Here is an 8,948-nt window from a genome sequence, read left to right on the forward strand (position 1 = left end):
CCGCTCCAGTATGAAAGCCCTCGGCAGGAGAAGCTTTTTACAGGCGCTGTGCAGGCGCCATTTTTAGCGCTGTAGCGACTGTAAAGTGCCTCAGTGTGAAAGGGCTCTAAACCCTTGTACACACGGTCGAAAATTCCAATGGAAAAGTTGAGTTGAGTTGAAGGCTTCTGTTGAAATATGGGAGGGCTCTACGTTTTGCTAGCCATTTCCCCACTTGTTATATAAGGATGTATAAGAAAAGGATCTAATATGCATTTGATTGGTTACTAATCACATAATTGATTCCAAATGTGTAGAATGATGGTATTTAAGCCATGTGTGTAACTTTGACTTTAGATGTGTGTTTTGATCTGAAAAAGGCCATAAGCTTGTGAGCCCCGAAATGTAATATGAGCTTACACATCATGTAATGTTTGTTTGAACTTTGGTTTAACCACTTCGACACCGGCGTATAGTCATATGACGCCCACAGATGGCATCTCCCATCCTGGGCGGGCGTCATATGACGTCCTCTCATTCCCAGCCATCTAGGGGGCGCATGTGCAAAGTCCATAAAGACATGGATGAGTGAGTTTGGGGTGGAGAATCTTGATTGACCTGCACAGAGTCCTGACCTCAACCCGATTGAAGACCTTTGGGATGAATTCAAGTGGAGACTGCGAGCCAGGCCTTCTCATCCAGCATCAGTGCCTGACCTCACAAATGCCCTTCTGGAAGAATGGTCAAACATTCCCATAGACACACTCCTAAACCTTGTGAACAGCCTTCCCAGAAGAGTTGAAGCTGTTATAGCTGCAAAGGGTGGGCCAACTCAATATTGAACCCTACGGACTAAGACTGGGGTGCCATTAAAGTTCATGTGCGTGCAAAGGCAGGCGTCCCAATACGTGTGTGTGTGTGTGTGTGTGTGTGTGTGTGTGTGTGTGTGTGTGTGTGTGTGTGTGTATATATATATATATATATATATATATATATATATATATATATATATCAAAACTTCGGGTGGGTTACTGCCTTTTATTCATCCTGGTTTTTGGCTGGAACAATGTCAGGGTGGACTCCCTGTCCTCCACCAATATCCGTTTCAAAGACGACAATGGGACACGTTTTCCAATTGCAAAAACTTTACTTTATCTTCAAATCAACAGCTATTATCAATTCAGCAGCTATACACATATATATATATATATATATATATATATATATATATATATATATATATATATATATATTAAAATATATATATATATATATATATATATACATACACTAGGGTTTCACCAATAGTGTTTTTTATCGGCGAGTACAAGTAATGATACTTTCGGTTAAATACCGAGCACAGATACCTTTGCGGTATGATTTTGAGCTCATACAAAATGAATGGGCTCAAATCGCACTGCAAAGAATGGAATGTGGTGAGATTCCTGTCCGAATTGCATGTGCTTTCCTCCACTACTCCTGTGTGAACCAAGGCCGAAAAGCGATTTGGTCAGGCATTGCATTCCTGTTCAAATGTGATTCTTTGCCGTGCGATATATATACCCACACTACATGAAGTGTATCTGTGTCTAATCTACCTGTGCTAACTTTTCACAAACACATTGTTTTACTGGATCAAAAATAATGTGCACATAAGTCCGTTTAATATTGGTGACATGCGTGCTATTAACAGTTCAAAATGAAATGTTCACAAACAATTTCCTGTGTCATTCATAAATATTCCTAATTTTCCACCACATTGTGCTCCATCACTAGCCACATCACATTTTCACCTTAAAATATTGACCTATAAACATTAATAATATTACAGTGCCTCAGGGGCATTGCTAGGTCTACAAAAGATCTGGGGCTAGAGCCCATAGCAGCATCGTAAAGAGAGTCATACTCTTGGGCGGGCATACACATGTATGTACAGTAATATACATGTGTGTGTATATCCCCAGAGAGCTCTCCCTTACATCAGGGTCCCCAGAGAGCCCTCCCTTACATCAGGGTCCCCAGAGAGCGCTCCCTTACATCAGGGTCCCCAGTGAGCCTCCTCCTTACATCAGGGTCCCCAGAGAGCCCCCTTGCTTATATCAGGGTTCCCAGAGAGCTCCCTCCCTTACATCAGGGTTCCCAGAGAGCCCCCTCACCTACATCAGGGTCCCCAGAGAGCCCTCCCTTACATCAGGGTCCCCAGTGAGCCCCCCCTTACATCAGGATCCCCAGTGAGCCCCCCCCCTTACATCAGGGTTCCCAGAGAGCCCCCTCACTTACATCAGGGTTCCCAGAGAGCCCCCTCACTTACATCAGGGTCCCCAGAGAGCTCCCTCACTTACATCAGGGTCCCCAGAGAACCCCGTCCTTACATCAGGGTTCCCAGAGAGCCTCCTCCTTACATCAGAGTCCCCAGAGAACCTCCCACTTGCATCAGGGTCCCCAGAGAGCCCCCCCCCACTTGCATCAGGGTCCCCAGAGAGCCCCCCCACTTACATCAAGGTTCCCAGAGAGCCTCCCTTACATTAGGGTCCCCCAGAGAGCCTCCCCCTTAAATCAGTGTCCCCAGAGAGCCTCTCCCTTAAAATCAGGGTCCCCTGAGAGCTTCCCACTTGCATCAGGGTCCCCAGAGAGCCCCCACTTACATCAGGATCCCCAGAGAGCCCCCCCTCCCCTTGGGGTCCCCTGCAGAGACTCGGGGCTATGGGCCCCAGATTCAGGGCTATAGCCCCAAAAGCCACCCCCTAGTGACGCCACTGCAGTGCCTTCTCCTTGAGGCTGGGTTCACACTAAACACGCATGCGGCTGACAGCAAGGGTTCAGTGCGTTCCTGTTCTCTGTTTCAGGGATGACTCAAGCCCAAATTGTAGCCTGATTTCGGAACTGAAACAAAGCCAAAGACGCACAGGATCCCTGTGCATGGCGATCCTCAGCCGCTCCAGGGATGTGTGAACCGGCTCCATTGAGAGCTGTTCCCAATCTCCTGTCATGTGAATTGGATGCGGAGACAGCCTCATACAATTCGCACTAGTTTGCACCCAGCCTTAAAAAGGGTTTTAGATCTCCTCAGTCTCTTCCAGATGTATTACAGGACCCTCACCACCAGATAGATCTCCAGAAATCCCAGAAAAACACCTGCCAGCACTTTTCATAGTGCAGTATTTTTAAATGCCATCCACTTTATAAGCCATAAACACTAAAATCCAAAAGAAATGTAATCACAAACACAAGTCTCCTGTGCACTAGAATTGATCTGCCACTTAAACAGTACATTTCCCTCTTAACCACTTCAGCCCCAGAAGGATTTACCCTTTTTTGGGAACCAGTGACATTACTACAGTAATCAGTGCTACAAACATGCACTGTTAGTGTACTAATGTACTAATCAAGGGGTTAACTGTGTTCCCTCACTGTGTGTTCTAACTGTATTAAGGATGGGCTCACTAGGGCAACACACAGATCCATCTTCCTGCATAACAGAATGACAGGATCTGTGTGATCTCCTCTGTCAGAACGGAGGCTTGTCTTATTTACACAGGCAGATCCACGTTCTGTCACTGCAGGGAACGATCGCGGGTGGCCGGTGGACATCACGTCCAGAGGACCCGCTGATTGGCTCCCCCAGTGGCCCACAGATTTCCGTGTATGATGTCCACAGATGTCCGACAGATTGCCAACATACACCTACGGCGATTTGCACAGTTGAGCCAACCTGCCGCAGTATAGCAAGTGGTTAAAGGATAATATCAGCATAATCTTCACATACAGCAAAACCATACTTCTGGTCAAACGTGATGACGTCACCATAGCTCTGCCCCTGACGCCATGCCCCTCACAACTTTCTCATGGGGAAATCAGGTACCCCTGGAAGTGCTGATGCAAGTACATCAGATGAGTGAGTACGGAAACATCAAGGGCGCTTGCTGAAACCCAAACAGATGGTCTTGGACCGCCACCAAGATGCAGCAGATAAGTCTACAATTGAGTCTACAATCTAAAAATTAGTCAAAGTTGCCCCTAAAGCCTTGGAACCAAGTGCTTGTCAAAAACCCTAAATACTGTATGAACAGGGCAAAAAGCTAGACCCTCGCTGGGAACCCTGCCCCTATAAGGTTGGATCTCAACCTTTCCCTGACTCACCTATATGTGATGTGGCAGCTGAAGTTCTAGGAGGGGCAAAGAGATGCTTGCATCAAAACATGCTATGGCCCTGTGTTTTTGGTCCAAACTCTTGGTCTACTGAATCTGAGGTGGATAGCCTACCCTCCATTCACAACTGGAGGCAAGCTTTTTTTAATAAGGGCCCCCACGTAATTTTGTCACAGTTCTGGTGAGTATGGTAGGGAAAGGAACCCGCTTGTGAAGGACAGTGTTTAGCTCAGGGTCAGGTTTCGATAAAGGAGGGATAGCTCAGGTAAGGCTCCTTCTTCACTATATATACTCCGCTGAGCACAATGGAGACATGGATCCTGTATAGACTGCAGGAACTTCCTCTGCCTATGCCTAGGGATACTAACTCTGGTAACAGAAGCCGTCCTCTAGTAACATATACTGTAAATGGTGAGAGACTGTATCTTTGTTGAAATGTTGATATCTGTTTATCTTTTGGTGCAAACCAACTGTACAAGAGTTATGCCTTGTACACACAGTCGGAAATTTTGACGGAAAAGGTCCGATTGGATTATATTGTCGGAAAATCCGATCGTGTGTGGGCTCTATCAGACTTTTTCTGTCGGAAATTCCGACGGGAAAAATTTGAGAGCAGGATCTCAAATTTTCCGACCAAAAAATCCGATCTGACTTTTTTCGATCGTTTGTAGAGAATTCTAATCGGACAAAGTGCCACGCATGCGCAGATCAAATTACGAGACCAAAGCTATTGGCTACTAGCCTTGGATTTTGTTGTCGGAATGTCCGACCGTGTGTACAAGGCATTACTGTATATAGTATACATAAGTGCCATATATACTGTCTGCGAGTATTAACTCCCAATACACAGAACCCAACTTAGGCCCTGCCTACACACTGCTCAGTGTATGTACATATTTAGTAATAAAAGCAATGTTCTAAGGATCTTATCATTTAAAGTGATTGTAAAGGCATAACTTTTTTAAAAGAACAAACATGTCATTCTTACCTGCTCTGTGCAAAACTACCCCATGCTGAGTGCTCCTATAGCAAGCCAATGGCTCCCGCTGTTGTGTCTGAGCCAATAAGCAGAGAAAGAGCCAAGAGCGCCTCTGCTCATGTGCACACTGCTGGATTGAGATTGGGCTCAGATAAGTTTTTTAAGGGGGGGGGGGGGGGGGCTGCACAGAGAAAGTATTTTACATAACTTAATTAGGGCAAAAAAACCTTAAACCTTTACAACTACTTTACGCTGTCAACATCATAAGGCCAGGCTCCATTCTTTTAGAAAATGCTTAAATATACAAAAAAGTGGTCTACATTTTTTGCAGAAAGAATAGGTTTGTGACAGGGAAGTGGTTAAGACACAGCTATGCAATGTAGGAATTTCCCTTCTCAGTCTAAGCAAAGAACATCACTTTCATTCTGCTACTCTAGACTGTATTAAAGTGATACCTTTGCCTTACAAAATTTGTAAAAATGTCCTGCTAGTATAACGATCTTTTAATTGGATAATCTTTTCTTCACTATTCTCCCAGTCCTATGAATAATTCAATGGATAAATAGTATTGATCGGATTAAAGATGGATTTGATATATACCATATTAATATACACTATATTATCAAAAGTATTGGGACACCTTCCTTTACACACATATGAACTTTAATGGCATCCCAGTCTTAGTCTGTAGGGTTCAATATTGATTTGGCCCACCCTTTGCAGCTATAACAGCCTCAACTCTTCTGGGAAGGCTGTCCACAAGGTTTAGGAGTGTCTATGGGAATGTTTGACCATTTTTCAAGAAGCACATTTGTGAGATCAGGCACTGATGTAGACGAGAAGGCCCGGCTCGCAGTCTCCACTCAAATTCATCCTAATAGTGTTCTATGAGGTTTAAGTCAGGACTCCACCCCAAATCTGCTCATCCATGTCTTTATGGACCTGTTCTATGTTAGAACAGGAAGGACCATTCCTAAACAGTTTCCACAAAGTTGGGAGCATGAACTTGTCCAAAATGTCTTGGTATGATGATGCCTTAAGAGTTCCCTTCACTGGAACTAATGGGCCAAAGCTCAACCCCTGAAAAACAACCCCACACCATAATCCCCCTCCATCAAATGATTTTGGCCAGTGCACAAAGCAAGTTCCATAATGACATGGATGAGCAAGTTTGGGGTGGAGGAACTTGACTGGTCTGCACAGTCCTGATCTCAAGCCAATAGAACACCTTTGAGATGAATCAGAGTGGAGACTGTAAGCCAGGCTTTCTCATCCACATCAGTGCCTGACCTCACAAATGCACTTCTGGAAGAATGGTCAAACTTTCCCATAGACACACTCCTAAACATTGTGGATAGCCTTCCCAGAAGAGTTGAGGTTATTATAGCTGAAAAGGGGGGGCAACTCAATATTGAACCCTATGGACTAAGACTGGGATATCATTAAAGCTCATGTGCATGTAAAGGCAGGCGTCCAATACTTTTGGTAATATTTTTAGACACTGATATTTTCTTGACGCAAAATCATTACAATACTGGTAAAACCAGAAACGAGTCACAAGGTCTATTGTAAAAGAAGACTGGGCTGTGAATGAATAGAATGACATTTTTGGTGCTCTATATCTTCAAATGTCACTGCACTGCTTTTGCTGCTTCCCAGGTGTGTTGAATACCTGCTGCTATGGGTGCACAACATAACAAGACATAGGAACTGGCAGCTGGAACCACACTGTGTTACGGGAGTGCAGGTATTGGACCTAGAGTGGTGTGGAAGTAACTGCAGTGGCTGCAGAGCAGCAAAGTGCTGATTTTTGGAAAAACTGCTGGAACGATATTAAATACAGTAGTACCTTGGATTACGAGCATAACCATTTCCAGAAGCATGCTTGTAAACCGAAGCACTCGTATATGAAAGCAAGTTTCTCCATAACAAGCAATGGAAACTCAGATAGTTGGTGCCACAGTCACTGCCAGTGTAGTCACTGCCAGTGTATGCAGTATGCAGAGGTGTGGGGGCGTTCGGAGACTCTCAGAGACACATTCGGGAATGGACTGTTTCCGAGTGGCTCAGAGTGTCTCCGAGCATCTCTGAGCGTCCCCAGCGCCCTCGCACCTCTGGCCAAATGTGGTACTGCACACCCTAGCGGCTTGAATCCTGCTCATCTTGCGAGACAACGCTTCAAACCGAGTCAGGATTTAAAAAAAATAGCTTGTATTGTGAATCGCTCGTAAACCGCGTTACTCACAATCCGAGGTTTCACTGTATATATGATTTTCTTTTGGTCTTCTCCCTGTGATGCCATGGTCACTTTAAAAGCAGAGGGTGGAAATAAGGCGGGCCTCAAAGCAAGAGTGTCTCTTTAAGATCTCTCGCACACAAGGCTTACCTGTCCTGACAATGATTCTAGACTAGAGGGCTGCATTGTGGGTCTTCAGTCTTCACACTTGAAGTTCTTCCCCCCAAAAGTCCTCTGGACTTTGGCCACCAGTGTGACAGGATATGTGGTGGCCATGGCTGGATGGCAGGTGAAAGGAGGAATTACTGGAAGAGAAAGCATATGGCAGTGGCTTGAGACTGCTAGGGAGGGAGTGGCAAAGACTGGGCAGCACTGCCAGATACAGTAAGGACAGCTCTGGAGTGGCAAGAAGACCTTTTCTGAGCTATGAAAAAGGGGATCTTTAATTGTCAGCCTAGTAAGCATTGTCCACAGCCTCCTTGGTTGTAACGTACAATTTCAGCAACATTAATATAATGTAAAAAGGACCTAATGGGGGCCTGTCATTTCATTTTTTTGTCCTCATACTATGACCCAACAGGAGGATTCCATTGTCTCCTTGTAGACCAGTCCACCCGTCCCTGTGGTACATATAATGCCACACCTGTTTATTGCTGTTGCAATTCCAGTTTCATCAAAGGATTATGAACCCAAAATTAATAGGTAATATATACATTAAATTATAAAAAGTTTAGGGTGATGGTTAAAGCTGAAATTTGGGCAAATGCATATACAAGAACCAATTTACCAGTAAATGACTCAAATTTCTGTCCAGAGATATATATATGTCTTGATAGACACCATGTCCAGAGTGATGACCTTACTTTTCTCTACTGCAAATAAGCAAAGCAGCCTGGTCTTCTTCCAGCCCATGGCCTTGGATTGGACAGTGAAGGTGTATGACTGATGAGGTCATCTCTCTTCTGTCAACATCTTCTTTAGATGCATGCAACAGGATATGATTGACTCAGAGTGCTGCTGGAATTGTGAAAACAAAGATCTTTGGATTAGGATCATATATATTGCTATGTCCACATATTGATGCGCTTACCTCAAGAACTTGGGATCAGGGATGTGCTGGGGTGTGTTCAGGTCTTAATCCATACCCACGTGAGCGAGCCAGCCAGGAAGCTGTCACCTGTACTGGGCCAATTATCTGTGACCAGGGCTTTTCCTGCTCCACAGGTACACATATACATGCCCTTTGAATTGAACTTATGATTGGCCCAATACAGGACAAACTAGACTTTCTTTTGGTGATATTGTTATGAAAACTCTTTATGTAGTCCTTAGACCAGTGATTCTCAACCAGGGTTCCTCCAGAGGTTGCTAGGGGTTCCTTCAGCATTGGGCAATTTCAGCCTCTCAGATAAGTTCCCACCGACACCATTGATCTTTTTAGTTATCTGTAAGGAGGTAATTCTTCCCAATGACCACAAGTGTAAGGACCATTCTTCCCACTGACCAGTGGGGGTTCCCTGAGACCGGAGAACTATTTCAAGGGTTCCTCTGTGTTGAAAAGGTTGAGAAAGGCTGCCTTAGACAAAAAGACAAAAATAGGTCTTT

The sequence above is a fragment of the Lithobates pipiens genome, unplaced genomic scaffold (assembly GCF_037356315.1).
Source record: "Lithobates pipiens isolate NorthernLeopardFrog02 unplaced genomic scaffold, aLitPip1_a1.2 Scaffold_18, whole genome shotgun sequence".
NCBI lineage: Eukaryota > Metazoa > Chordata > Amphibia > Anura > Ranidae > Lithobates > Lithobates pipiens.